Consider the following 14,876-nt stretch of genomic DNA (forward strand, 5'->3'; position numbering starts at 1 on the left):
TAAAGTTAAATTCCGCTGTGATAAAACGCCATCCTGTTTAAACCACATCAAGGATTATTTCTGAAATAGTATGAAGCTCAAATGCTTTTGGTCTTGCAGGTTTATCACAAGGTGAGTTCTTTTTTTATTTCCTGCTTTTTAAACACATGATCTGACGTCAAATCGGCAGCGGACCCACAGAAAATTGCTATCAGAAACAATGCCTGACGTGTTTTGGACGTATTCTCGTCTTTGTTTACATTAGCAAGCCTCGCTAACACTCAGAGCTAACCTGTACTGTAGACTCTAGAGCACATGTGTTTTAAAAAGCAGGAAATAAAAAAAGGAACTCACCTTGTGATAAACCCGCAAGAGAAAAAGCATTTGAGTTCCATACTATTTCAGAAATAATCTTTGATGTGGTTTAGAACAGGATAATTTAACTTTATCTCCGGTAGAATTCTGATTAGGCATTAGCTCCGCCTCCTCTTTTTTATTTTTTCAATCTAAGGATCCAAAATCCGCGTTTCTCTAACAGGGCTGCAAAAGAGGGGTGTGAGCAGTATGAAGCATGGCTACAATGGGTGAACTGTTCGGTATTTTAAGCAAAAAACTTCACAGACATGTTTTGTATAGGTATGGCCCTACAATATATTTTTCCAATATAGCATAATAGGTCCACTTTAAGTACAGTATTTGAGTAAATGTACTTAGTTACATTCCATTACTGTGTATGACTAACTGTTACCATTTTATTTAACATATAGAAAGGGCCTTTCGATTATTCGTGCTCGATTTTTACTGTATTTTTGTGTGGCTGCTCATAGAGTGCCACAGTGACGCATCCTAAATAAGTGTGATATTAAATAGTAAATCAAGAGCATAATCCGCGATTATTTGACTGCAATGAACCAAAAAAACGTGTTACTTCAAAAAATACCTTGTTAAATCAGATGGAGAAAATCTTTATTCTACATTTTTCTTTTAAATCTTGTACATTGTTAGACTTGGCTCTCGTTAAAGGAAACTATCACTTTCCCACAGATCTTCTTCCACTGAATATTTTCCTCTGGCAGGCAGGTCAATAAATTATCCCTTAAAGTAATCCATGTTGAAATATTTACAATCAGTGCCTTCGATCTGTGCCTGCAAAGATTCCTCCAATCTGAGAGACAGGCTGGCTCATTCTGACAATAGAAACCTCCAAACATTGTGTCCTGGTTTTCTTATAAATATAATAATCGAACACCGAGTACTTCACTTGGGAGAATACACTTTAAAAGTAAATTTATAAATGGCAGCAGCACACATGTTGTGCTTAAATGTCCCTGTTAAAGTCATTCAGAGTTCGGCAGCGTCCTTTTTTCCCTATAGAGGGTTTTTCATGTCGCTTTTCTTTTCTAGCACACTCTGAACATTAAACTAAGCCTCTTCAGCGTAATCATCAGACGTCCAGGGGTAACATGATCCCTGTGATGCTCCGACATCAATTTCACATCAGTCAGGTCAGCTACTGTGCAGATATACACTGACTGAAGAATATTTATATCCAGAGCTTATGTGCCCATTACAGTGAATTAATGTGATGTAATAATGCTTATCCTATAATAAACACACCGCCTCCTCTGCAGCACAGGAAGAAGATGTTTCAGAATCAACTACAGAGTACATTAAAATGAAAAATAAAAAAGGTAGCTACTGAGGACATCAAAGTCAAATGGAGATGTGGGTTTTTAGTGACTTTGAGGAGTTAACACTGAACACCAGATTTGATTCCTGGCAGCAGGAGTCATTCTCGATAATTAAGCGGGATCACTTGAAGATTTTAGGGGTGTTCTACAGGAAGGGTCCGAGTGTCACAGTATATGAGTGTTTGTGGATGATAATTGTCTGCCAATGCTAATATCCCAAAGTATCTCTACACACTCCCCCTGGATGTGCTAAGGTGCGGGACATCTCTAATGGCGCATTTCCAATGCAGGGCCTCGCACGGCTTAGTACTGTATAGTTAGGCTTTGGTAGGCCAGGCTCACTTTATGCTGCGTTTCCATTACAGTTTAGTAGCTGGGGCAGTAACTATAGTAACACAGTGTAGGCGGAGCCGTGACGTCATCTTCAATGAGAACCACAGAAAACCAACATCAGCCGTTAGCTGTTAGCACTCAGAGCTCACAGCTCACAGCTCCTCATATCTGTTCAGAAACTAGACAAAAGTTAAACAAGTACAAACCCCAGACTGTCTCTCATGGTGAATACAGTCGCTGGTTTATTCATGTCTGTAAAGGCTGAGTGTGGACGGTCGGAGCATATACTGCATTAGCTTAGCCGATATCCATTCAGACAGCAGTGTTTCCCCTATATACAAATAGTGGCGGTGCAGCGCCGCTGCTGAAATATGAGCGCCACTGCTATAATATATATATATTTTTTTTTAACTTTTTTTTCTTTTTCTTAAAATAATAATAAGTGGTGACCCTTTTTCATTTTTCATTGTTTGTTATGTGGATTTGTAGTATTTGTGTTACTGTATGTTCAATAAAGGTGTATTTTTGCAAAAATCTGGTGACATTGCCACTGTATGTACTAGGCAGGGTCAATTTCTGGCATAGGGCGCCAGATCTGGGGGGCGCTGCGCTGGTAGCTCTGGGAGGGAAAAAACATTTTTGACCGTTGGCGCTCATCCAAATATCCGGCCTTGATGTAACAACATTCATAATGAAGTAAATGTAACACCCTTTTCACCCCGGTTACACGTTTAATTTGCCCTTTGCGCTGTAAGTGATGAAAGTGGGGGATGTTGGCTTATCAGGCGCCCACAGCTCACAGCCAAAGTGCGAGCGTGGTAGCGAGAGAGCGAGCAAGGGAGAGGGCGCACCGGTACCGGCGCTGTTGTTATTAGAATCTGGTGCTAGCTGCGCTAACGGATATAAGAAGTAGATGTTTCTACAACCAGGGTGGAGGAGAGCTCTCCTGTCAGACTGAGAGGCTCAGTGAGGTAAAGGACTCTCTGAGTATTTAGATAGTTAATTTTAGTCTAAGTTATCTCAGTGGGTCTCAAACGTTTTGACCACAAATTATGTAAACACATATTTCCAAGGCACTCCTTTATAATTATTAGGATAAATAAAAACAGGTTTGAAATCATGCCAATATATACTATAGGACAGTAAACCAAAAATATCGTTTAAAGTTGGAGAGATACAAAAATATGCATAAATAAATAAAGGTAAACTGGGTAAAATAAAATATGAATGAACAACAAAAATAAAATAAGCTACATTTATTTGTTATTGGCTATGGTAGGTTGTTGGTTATGTTCACATACTTATTTGATTATTAAAATGTAAACCGATCTTATTCATATGGGCGTTTTAGAGTTGTGCCCCCTAGATCAGGTCTCTAGTAATTGTGTGCTCAAAGTGCACCAGATTGAAGCATTTTACTGTAAAATGGGGACCCCCCTAGAGGATGTGACGTCCACCCCCCAATTCAAACATGTTCATACAATACTTCAGTATTGTATGAACATGTTTGAATTGGGGGGTGGACGTCACATCCTCTAGGGGGGTCCCCATTTTACAGTAAAATGCTTCAATCTGGTGCACTTTGAGCACNCTGTACAACAATCTGTTAAGGGTCCTGTAACACTGTGTTAGAAACAGCGTGGGATCGGATCGTAGAGAAGAAAGAGTGTCTGTACCCTTTCTGCGGGGATACACCACTTTGGGACTACGGCTTCGGACAAAGAGTCTGTTTGTGAAGTTCAAACGGGTAAATATTAAAAAGTGAGGTTTAACTTGTTACAGATGAACACTGCAGGATACATTACAGCATAGAAAACGACGATAGCATTCATAAGGTCGGTTGAATGTCTGTTGGAAAATGTAAAGGCTGATTTCTTCTCACAAGTCAAACCCAGGAATTATTTTGAATTAGGCTTTTTCTATTACACCTGCATCGGTGTGAAACATAGGCCCCACTTCTCGGGAACGTGTGATTAACTAGATGGAATAAAACAAACATGGCAACTTCAAAATTGTTCCCATACTTTTAAAATTAATGCATGGAGAAGTTTACCAGATTTGGTTTCCCAAAGGACATTGAGAAAATGGGACACTGGAATGAAAAGCAGGGCAGTTGTAAAACGGCTTGTATTTTAAATGTAGTATTAAAGATGGGAGGGGTCTGTGATTTTCTAATTCCAATTAGGCTTTTAGTGACATTTACAAGAAACATGACTTAAATTATGAGCGCCCCTTGTTACTGCTTATGAAAGACCACAGACCATTACTGGAAATAAAACGTGGGCAAGACACCCAGGGATAACAAAGAGATGGTTTTACCTGGTCCATCTCTCCTTGGACATCGCCAGCGGCCTTGGTTTGAAGGTTCGTTGCGGGAAGCGGTCCCCTCGGCTGAGCGTTTGACAAGCAGAACCAGATGGGGGGCGGCGTGGCCCTCACCCCCACCGGTTGTGTAGAGAGGCTGAGTGGGAATTACGGAGCTGGTTTTACCCCCATCCCCAAGCTTCATTTCAAACCCATAATGACTTCTACCCTACAAATCAAAACGTAATCAGTCGGAGTTGGAACAGGACGACATGATAAAAGCTACGGGAAAGGTTATTATCTGCCATGTGCAGCCCTGGTAAATCAAAACCCTATTTTTTACCCATCGAGTGGACCAAGGCTCTCTCTGAATTCTTGCGGGTCCCAAAAATGTAAGCCACGAAGGCTCGGTTGGAGGTCTGCAGCGGGCTCCTCGTCTGTTGGGGCCACATTATCTTCACACTGGCCAGGAGGACCATACCTTACCGAACTCTTTGCAGAAGAAAATCTCCTCGTTCATTCTGAAAGAACAGGAAACACATTGTAATGGTGGGTAAAGGTAAATGTATCAATGCTTGGACCAATCAACAGTCAGTGACCGGACTACTTTTACCTCTGGGCTAATGCAGCCGATGTTAGGAGGTTAGTGGGTGTTGCACTGTTAGGTCCATCATTATAATACTGTAGGGAAAAAAGCTGAGTTGGGCATGTTTTTAGGTCATTTTTTTCCCCTTATAAAAAACTCTTTGTATTTTAAGGGGAGAAGGCTCTTCTTAAACCCGATCGTCCAGATAATGGTTATTATCCAGGATTTCCCCCACATCCCCTCCTTCCTCCCCCATCAGGGTCATTGGTCTTCTTTATTGGTCCTCTCCTCTACGCGCCTTCTTGAATTCTGGCCATTCTTTCAAATAAGGTTTAGGTATGCCGCAGGAATATTGTATCCACACCTTATCGGAAAACCTTTGGAAAAAGACTTACAGTTTTAAGCCTCTCTCTTTGAGAGTTCAAGGATTCTCTTCTTCTTTTCCTCTGACTTTCTTTTTTGTGTCTGTTAATTTCAAAAAAAGGGAAGGCCACCTGTGGGATTTACATATCCAACAACTGAACTGGCTTCAAAGTTTTGAGGTGTTGGAGGATAATGTAAAAAGTACAGTTTACATCCCGTTATTTAATTCAGTAAATGATTCAAAATGCAAAACAACTTAACAGCTTTTTTTGGCTGCTCAGCGGATGATACATTGCTGGGGAAAGGGGACAAAATTCGAAGCCTGTTCGATAAAAGCTTCACTTTTCTTGCCTGCGGTTGCCCTTCTCCTCTGCGAAAACATAAAACCAAAGCAATCTGCTTGAAGCATGGGGACTCTTTCCCAACAAGTGTGCAAGACTTATAATTTCATTCAATTGTGTTTGGTCAGCAGCGGATATCAGAGAAGGGCTTTTCCTGTATGTCAATTAGGACAGATTGGGACTTGAATACCTTGAAACTAAGTGATTGAGGACGCCATAAACTCGCAAGGTTTCTACTGAAGCTAATCAAGTTAGAGTGTTCTGGGTCCATTTTTTGGTAAACTTACTAACAGTCAGACATCTTTTTAAAGGTCCCATGTCATGCTTTTCCGGTTATTACCCGTCCCCTTGTGTGTTATGAAGGTTTTTCTGCATGTAAACGGTCTGCAGAGTTAAAAACCCTCAAAGTACACCCTGTAGTGAGTAAATCTAACACACAAGACCTGTCTGTGCTGCCCCAGAACGCCTCGTTGGAGATTTCTCTTTTTCCATTGTTTGCTTCCTGGGTACACTGACGTTCCCAAATGGACCAATCCATGGAGCCGTTACGTTAAGTCCTTCCTCACACACTCCGATCTTTACTCAGCTGCAGCTCCGCCGATTTCTCCTCCCTGAGACGGCGGGACGTAGCGAGGCTGTGAGTCTGTGTCTGAGCACACACACAAACTCCCAGCCAGGCTGCGGGTGTATGTGTGTGAGCTCGGGCTGGTTTCGGGCTGGGTTTCGGGCTGGGTTTCGCTGTGTCTCGCAGACGGCCACTGGGCTCACAGGGAGGGGGGCGTCAGGAGCGCCAACAAGCCGTTGTAGGAACAGAGAGTGAATACAACAAGCCGTTTAGGACAGAGAGTGAATACACATACTATACAGAGATGCTGTATGAGAAACCAATGTGAGTTTGGAACATTGCACAATATAAATCTATTCTAGTAGACCTCAACAATGGAATTATGATCAGTAGAAATGGCCAGGACATGGGACCTTTAAACTAAACGTGATAGTGGACTACTGACTACAGTTCCCCAAAGTAAATACATTTATTTAACCTTTCAAAAAAAGATATGGGCCCTGAAAAAGTCAGCATGATATTCTTTAATTGCTACTTTCAGGTATCTTAATGCTAGATCGAATAGTCAGGAACTCCTACTGTGTGCTAACCTTTAGTTGCATTCACGATTCCTCCATGGACAAACGTTTTCCCTCCACCTTTCTTGTTGCTTTCAAACGAAGCCAAGAATTCTTCAAAAACCTCTGCTGCTTTTTCTTCCTCCTGGAAACGTTACATACAAAAAAACATCATTTCCGTCCAATGGTTCATAATTTATCAAATTAAGTATGAAATAATCGTTGAATACAATGCCTTTTCACAGGCAATATGTGTATCCTCAAAATACGAAATAGGGCTAATTAGTTCAACAATTTATCCAAATTTGATTAATATGCAACATAATGTGGACAAGTGCAATATTTCAGACACAGGAGGCGCATTATACATTGTCCTGGCCGGCAATTTGTATTGTACGGATGACATTATTCCTTGCTTGGTAAAATGTTCACAAAGAAATCAAACCATGTTCATTTTGATTTATTTTCCAATGAAAAAAGGATGATTCCCTCTTATTATATCGCAACTGCAATCCTATCACATTTGCAATATCCAAATAATCGCAATTTTTTGAATTTTTTCCCAGATCGTTTAGCCCTGCTACGAAATGCTGTTCTCTAAATTCACAAAGCTCTATGCCTAAATCAGATCCAAAATCACAAGATCCCGATTTACCTTTTTCTTGAGCTCCTTTTGGTCTTTCTTTGAGAGTGTTTTGATCGGAGTGACAGGTTTTCCCTTTCTATCAGCCATGCTTGACCTGGAAAAAATAACAATATGAAGAACAAATGAATACAATCATTAAGTAATTCATTGATAAGATTTCAAAAATGACTAACAACTGCTGACAAACTTACAAATCTCAATTAGATCTCTGACAAAATCCCCTTACCTATTTGTATTAAGAGCCTGGCTTTTGGTAGTTAAAAGTAGGGCTTTAATTCATTCAAATGACTCTAATCCTGTTATCTTTATCCTTGTCTCAAAGATGAAGGACATCCTCTATGATTATGTGCACAAACTGTTCATCACTTTCAGGGTCAGTGGAGAGTCCGGCAGTGGCTCAGCCATTAGGGAATTGGCCTGGGAGCTGTAGGGTCGCCGGTTCAAGTCCCCGACCAGACCTACAAATGGAGTGTGGACTGCTACTTGGAGAGGTCCCAGTTCACCTCCTGCCCTGCCGTGCTGCCCTTGAACAAGGCACCGGATATCCCCCTTCCCCCCTCACTCCCATTGCTCCCTGGGCGCTGTACCAATAGCTGCCCACTGCTCCTAGTAGTACTAGGATGGGTTAAAAGCTGAGAACACATGTCACTGTGTGTGCTCTGCACGTGTGACCATTAAAGAGGGTTTCATCCCTCCCAATATTATAAAACAGCACAAAGTGTGTTTTGTTTACTTATGTGTATCATGATGTATTTATGGTCAGATAAAAGATACAAGTCATGTGTAAGGAAAATAAGCAAGAGGAGTTACCAAAACTACAACTTTACACATTTGAACACAAAGCTATATCTAGCAGTATGCAGACCCCATGCACACTGCAAGCTGTATAACATATCACAACACTTTCACAACAAGTGAGCTGCAAGCAAGCACATTGAATTCAGTATATACATACAGCTACCTGGTTCAACGTGATAACACCATTCAACAAATGCTCGAGATGTCCTCTCATTCAAAGGTAAAGCACACGTTGTTTTTGGTCGGTTTTTAGCACAAACGGTGTTTAAAAGGCCTGGACTGATTATGAGCTATCACTTTGCTAACGTTAGCTACACCACTGTTTAGCTTAGCTCACTGTCTCTGGACTCAAGTGACATGATAACCCACCGTTAACCTTTGCATGCTGAATACAGGTTATGCATCTTCGTCGAGAATTATCCTGATAATATCACGACCCATAAAGATGCAGAAATCTTTATCTTAACATCTGCTAACTGTGGATGTCATGCAGCTTCTCTGAGCTAACGCTTGCTAACATAACAGTCTAATATTGTCTTCTGTTACGCCACAAAGCACCGACTCTCCGTACACATTGCATGCACATAGCTTAATATAGCGTAGCTAAAACAGTAACTTACAATGTGTGTCATGCTATTGCTTCACCATTTTTGGCTTGCGACGACTATTTCTATCACAACATGAAGCAGTGGAGAGACATCCGGCAGGAGCTGAGTGAGGAGGACGCTGCTCGGTACTGCACGGTAATAATAAATTGAGTCTGTCTGCTACATATTCATGACCAGGACTTTCTCTCATTATCATACACTACTGTAGTCAAAACAGGTGGAAGAAGTATTCAGATCTTGGACTTAAGTCAAAGTAGAAGTACCAGATTGTAGAAATACTCTGTTACAAGTAAGCGTCCTGCATTGCAAATTCTACTCAAGTAAAAGTTGAAAAGTATTAGCATCAAAATATACATTAAGTACCAAAAGTAAAAGTACTCATTATGCAAATTAGCCAATTTTAGAATAATATATTATATATTTTGATTATAATTATTAATGCATAATGCATCAAAGCTTAAGATGTAGGGGAGAGTGGGGTAAGTTGAGCCATTTTTTTGTTATGCTGTCCTCTATAGTCCAGCAGCAAGTCCTCAAAAAAGGCTTTAGTTTGCGAGATACCCCTACCTACCCCGAGGGAGAACAAATGACAACAATGATTTTTCCTTATAGTTAGGTCTCCCATTAAATGAAATTGATTTGGGTTTTTGTCATTTTATTGGGGAAAAAAGGTTTTTTGGGTTGTTCTTTAGAACTACCAATCCCTGAAAAAGAGCCAAATTAGAACCAGACGAATGGGAAAAGGGTGACTAAAAAGCCCATACTTGAGATGACCTATCTTATACCTCTTAGATATGCTTGAGGTATGAACCAGGGAGGCCTGTCCTACACACCCAATAGTCAGAAAATTATTTTAACTAAAAATATCTGAATTATAGTCCTGTAAACTTAGCTTAGTTTAGACCGGAAATTGTACTTTTGGTGATAGGAAAACATAGGACTCAATCCTTTCCTCCTCTTTATCAGAAAAAACAGAAAATCCCTAAAAAATATACCATTACTGATTGTCTAAGGTGGCTATTGAAAACGAAAACCAGTAGTTTATTGCGAAATATCTTGTAGCAGTCTATTGCAAATGAGATTTCTTTAAGACATAGGCCTACCTCTTCTCTGATACAAATCAACATTCCGATGGGATAAGTGGGCAAAAACCCCGAGTAAGTTAAAGCATTTAGCCTTCCGTTACTTCGTCCAAAAAAGCAATGCATTTTTTCCATAGGGTTTGGAAAAAAATAGCTCGAATAAGTCTGTGTTGACACAAATTTAAGAGATAATATCACGTTTGTTCTACCGGACATTAAATACATCAGCAGTGACCCCACTGGTGATTTTTGAAAGTTACGTGTCTGAAAAACGATGGTTGTTCCCGAGTGGTGAATAGACTAACAGAAATTGTAGGCCGTTGTACGTCATTAGCCTAACACCGACCGTAAACTTCCAGCTAAACTTTGTTTTCCCCTGTGTTCCTGCTTTGAAAGCAGTACACTGCCTATCTTTTAAGTTTATCTGTATACTCTAAATATCTGACCATTAGAAATCTTGTATTTTTGAAATGTCCGTTTTTAGCACCGGTAGTTTTACAAATTATAAAGAATAATTAATTACCCAGTGTTTCCAATTTTTACTCGGCAGTCCTCGTTCCATTAGCTAACGTTAGCTAAAGCATAGCGCTACTAGTTAGCTACGCAATGGTTGTTCTTTGGTCCGGGTTGCGCCACAGGTCTCACATGAAACTTGCCTTGTTCTATCGTTTCCCGCCAATGTTTTCAAAGGAGAGTCTGGATTCGTAACCATGATTTAAGCCTGACTTACATTTTTGTCCATGTCCCGGAATGAAATGTAAATGATGGGTATGAACTATCCGCCGTTTTAGAGAAATGGCGCTGCCTGAAAAAGACACGCAACATAAGTAAAGATAATGACATACATCCCTATTAAAACCTTTGTGGCTTATATGATAAGTCTAAAATTAAGTACAAGCAACATAACGTTTCACCTGTAAACTAAAGATTGTAGTCAGGGAAATCAAGTTGACATATTGAACTAATACAAAATCACCTCTCTGGGCTGGCAGAGAACTCTCTGCTCCAATAGCTTCTCTTGGAAACCGTAAAATCACATGTAGCATTTTAGCATTTAGCATTCCATTAAATACTGCCCATGCCCTCCACCATAACTTTTGTATATAGTACCGCCCGCCATAAACCTTATATTGTTGTTTTTCTTGTATCGGGCTGCTGCAAGCAGCACAACATTTCCAAAAGATTGGGATCCAATCACAGTCAACATCTTCTATCTTAATTCATTAAGAAACTATACGACTATTATGATCATCCTAGTAGTAGCCAGCTGACGACACCTTACTTTTTTCATATGGATTCATCCTAGCCCATTTACCTTTCTTAGTTCAATTTTGATCTAAAACGAATTGTCAAAAATCAGTGAAAAATGTTCACGAGAGCTTATCCAAGTGGCAAGGTTAGTACTCCTTTAAAAGACCTGTTTTGTTTAGCCTCTGTACTTGTATGCCCTTAATCGCTCTAATATGTTGAAGCGGTGATGACTCGTCAGAAAACTAATATTCTTATATCTTGCCAAACCAGTGTTTGCGCCCTATGGATGGAGTCATAGCAGCGTGGTGACCGCGCAGCATACAGTGAGCGCAGGAGCGCTGAAATTATTCTTAATTAGTTGTGCACCGTGCGAAGTGCGTCCCGCGCAATTGTTTTGCTATGTGTCCAGGCACCAAATAGACTGGTCAGCACAAGAAAAGGCCTTCTGAGGCCTAGTACCGGGCAGGCCCGTTTCCTAGACCACATTTGCTGCCTAAGGCTGAATTTTAGCGGCAAAAAAAGATGCATTCTTATGTGTAAGACAAATTGATGAAGAAATCTCCTACAAAAGACAAATACACTGCAAAACAGAAAGCTTACTTGAACAATAGGTAATGGACGTCAAAATGGCTTCAAATGTATTCAGTATTGTCATAAGCAAGCCTGTTGAATTGACCGGGGTGGACAGTCACATCCTCCTAAGGGGTCGCGGCGTATGTCCTCCCGGGACCAGTAATATTATTTTTTTTTGAAACAATTACAAGTAAAAATGTTTCATCTGTGGCTGGCACTTTGAGGCACAAAATTACTAGAGACGCGCGTGATCTAGGGGGAGTCAAAACAACCTTTTAAACACGGGCCCATATAGAAAAAAGATGCCGGTTAACCACTTTTAAGTTAATAAAATGCAAAATATGTGAACATAAGCCAGTAAACCTACATAAAGCATAAGCAAATATAATGGCTAGGCTTATTTTAAGATTTTGTTGGTTCATTCATATTGCTTATTTACCTAATTACTGATCATGTATCTGTATGGTTAGCATACTATTTTTTGTACGCTCTCCAACTTTAAACAATATATGTCTTGGTTAAAAACTGTCGCTAGTAAGTCATCACCCATTTACGGAAGTTTGCCAAACCTGTTTTTATTAATCCTAATAAACTTATACAACCGGGAGTACGCTTGAATAATGTGTTTAAATAATTGTGTCAAAGACCGTTTGAAGAAACCGCCACTGAGATAACTTAGAACCTAAAATTAACTATGCTAAAATAACTCAGAGAGTCGCCTTTACCCTGCAGCTGAGCCCCTTCCAGTCTGAGCAGGCAGAGGCTGCTTCCTCCACCTCCTGGTTGTAAAAAACATCCTCCTTCTTATAATGCCGTGGTACCCGCAGGCTAGCACGCAGATTCTAATAACGAAACATGCCGCGCGGTACGCCTCGGTCGTGCCCTCGCTCGCACGTCCGCTGCTCAATCCGCCGTCCCACTCCGCACTTTGCTGTGAGCTGTGTCGCCTGATAAGGCCAAATCATCCCCCCACTTTCCATGCACTTACAGCTGCCGCATGTCCATATGTGCAGGGCAAATGAAAAGTGTACGGCGGGTTAAAAGGGGTGTTACATTACTTAATTATGAATGTTGTTAACATCAAGCCGAACATTTGGATGAGTAGCCAACGTCCAAAAATGTTTTATATCCCTGCCCAGAGCTACCAAGCGGGGCCGCCCCCAGATCTGGCGCCCCATACTGCCCAGAAATATGAACCCTGCTAGTACACTCACAGTGGTCGCCTCACAGATATTTTGAACAAAACCCTACCCCTTATTCGAAATACAGACACAATACTCACAACCATCCACACATAACAACAATGAAAATGAAAAAGGGTCACCACTTATTATTACGTGTTTAAGAGAAAGAAACAAAAAAGCTTAAAAAATATAATATACGCTATACAATAACGGTCAGCTCTTTTTAACCTTTTTTTTTCTTTTTCTTCAAAATAACTAATAAGGTGGTGACCCTTTTTCATTTTTCATTGTTTGTTATCGCTGGACTTTTGTGTATTCTGCTGGTTACTGTATGTTCAATAAAGGTGTATTTTTGCAAAAATCTGGTGACATTGCCACTGTATGTACTAGGCAGGGTCAATTTCTGGCATAGGGCGCCAGATCTGGGGGGCGCTGCGCTGGTAGCTCTGGGAGGGAAAAAACATTTTTGACCGTTGGCGCTCATCCAAATATCCGGCCTTGATGTAACAACATTCATAATGAAGTAAATGTAACACCCTTTTCACCCCGGTTACACGTTTAATTTGCCCTTTGCGCTGTAAGTGATGAAAGTGGGGGATGTTGGCTTATCAGGCGCCCACAGCTCACAGCCAAAGTGCGAGCGTGGTAGCGAGAGAGCGAGCAAGGGAGAGGGCGCACCGGTACCGGCGCTGTTGTTATTAGAATCTGGTGCTAGCTGCGCTAACGGATATAAGAAGTAGATGTTTCTACAACCAGGGTGGAGGAGAGCTCTCCTGTCAGACTGAGAGGCTCAGTGAGGTAAAGGACTCTCTGAGTATTTAGATAGTTAATTTTAGTCTAAGTTATCTCAGTGGGTCTCAAACGTTTTGACCACAAATTATGTAAACACATATTTCCAAGGCACTCCTTTATAATTATTAGGATAAATAAAAACAGGTTTGAAATCATGCCAATATATACTATAGGACAGTAAACCAAAAATATCGTTTAAAGTTGGAGAGATACAAAAATATGCATAAATAAATAAAGGTAAACTGGGTAAAATAAAATATGAATGAACAACAAAAATAAAATAAGCTACATTTATTTGTTATTGGCTATGGTAGGTTGTTGGTTATGTTCACATACTTATTTGATTATTAAAATGTAAACCGATCTTATTCATATGGGCGTTTTAGAGTTGTGCCCCCTAGATCAGGTCTCTAGTAATTGTGTGCTCAAAGTGCACCAGATTGAAGCATTTTACTGTAAAATGGGGACCCCCCTAGAGGATGTGACGTCCACCCCCCAATTCAAACATGTTCATACAATACTGAATACATTGACCAATACCGTGAAAATTACAATTTGCGGAACGCCGATTTGCTTTGTCGAATCTGTCTATTTTACCTATGTCAATAAGGTTTCTGTCTTTTGCAGTGTATTTGTTCTTTTGTAGAGATTTTTCATTTATCTCCTCACATACGCTACAAATGTCGCCTAGAAATCCTCACCTAGGGCAGCAAATTGTCCTAGAACCGGCCCTGGTACTAGGCCTCAAGAGCCTTTCCTTGTGCTGACACATAGCAAACAAAATTGGCTTGGGCGCACTTCGCACGCACTAAAGAATTCCCACGCTCCGCGCTCACATAGCTGGGCCACGTGCTTAGCACCGCTGCGCTATGACTCCATCCTATGGGAAAACATTGAGACAACACGCATTTTTAAAAATGAAAAAAAGTTTTACTAACCGGTATCAGTATGTTGGTAACTTCGGCATCATTTTTAGAAACTTGTATGTGAAGCGAAGGTCAGAGAGGTCAAGATATGTTAAGTGTTGTTGTAAGGTTTTTATTACCCCTTGCCCAGCGCGATTCTCTCACTAGTTTAGCACATTCAGCCGGTTGTTTGCGCGGCAAAGAACCTGGATTTCGGAGGACCAAGAAAACTGTGAAACTGTCAGCGATCTGTCCTTGTGTTTTGTTTCTGTCTGTGTCTTTTTCTGTCTTTGGTTTCCTGTTTTATTTTGATAAGTG

The 14,876-nt window shown here is 40.7% G+C and overlaps 1 long non-coding RNA gene across 1 annotated transcript; it reads right to left on the reverse strand.

Moving 5' to 3' along the window:
- Positions 1 to 5,583: 5,583 nt before the first annotated feature.
- Positions 5,584 to 8,894, reverse strand: LOC104946892 (uncharacterized). Its single transcript, XR_798505.1, has 4 exons — positions 8,784 to 8,894; positions 7,375 to 7,459; positions 6,753 to 6,864; positions 5,584 to 5,626 (listed from the first exon to the last, which is right to left on the reverse strand). It is a non-coding gene; the product is annotated as an uncharacterized lncRNA (long non-coding RNA).
- Between the last annotated feature and the right edge of the window lie 5,982 nt (positions 8,895 to 14,876).

The sequence above is a fragment of the Notothenia coriiceps genome, unplaced genomic scaffold (assembly GCF_000735185.1).
Source record: "Notothenia coriiceps isolate Sejong01 unplaced genomic scaffold, NC01 NC01_scaffold00011614, whole genome shotgun sequence".
Lineage (NCBI taxonomy): Eukaryota > Metazoa > Chordata > Actinopteri > Perciformes > Nototheniidae > Notothenia > Notothenia coriiceps.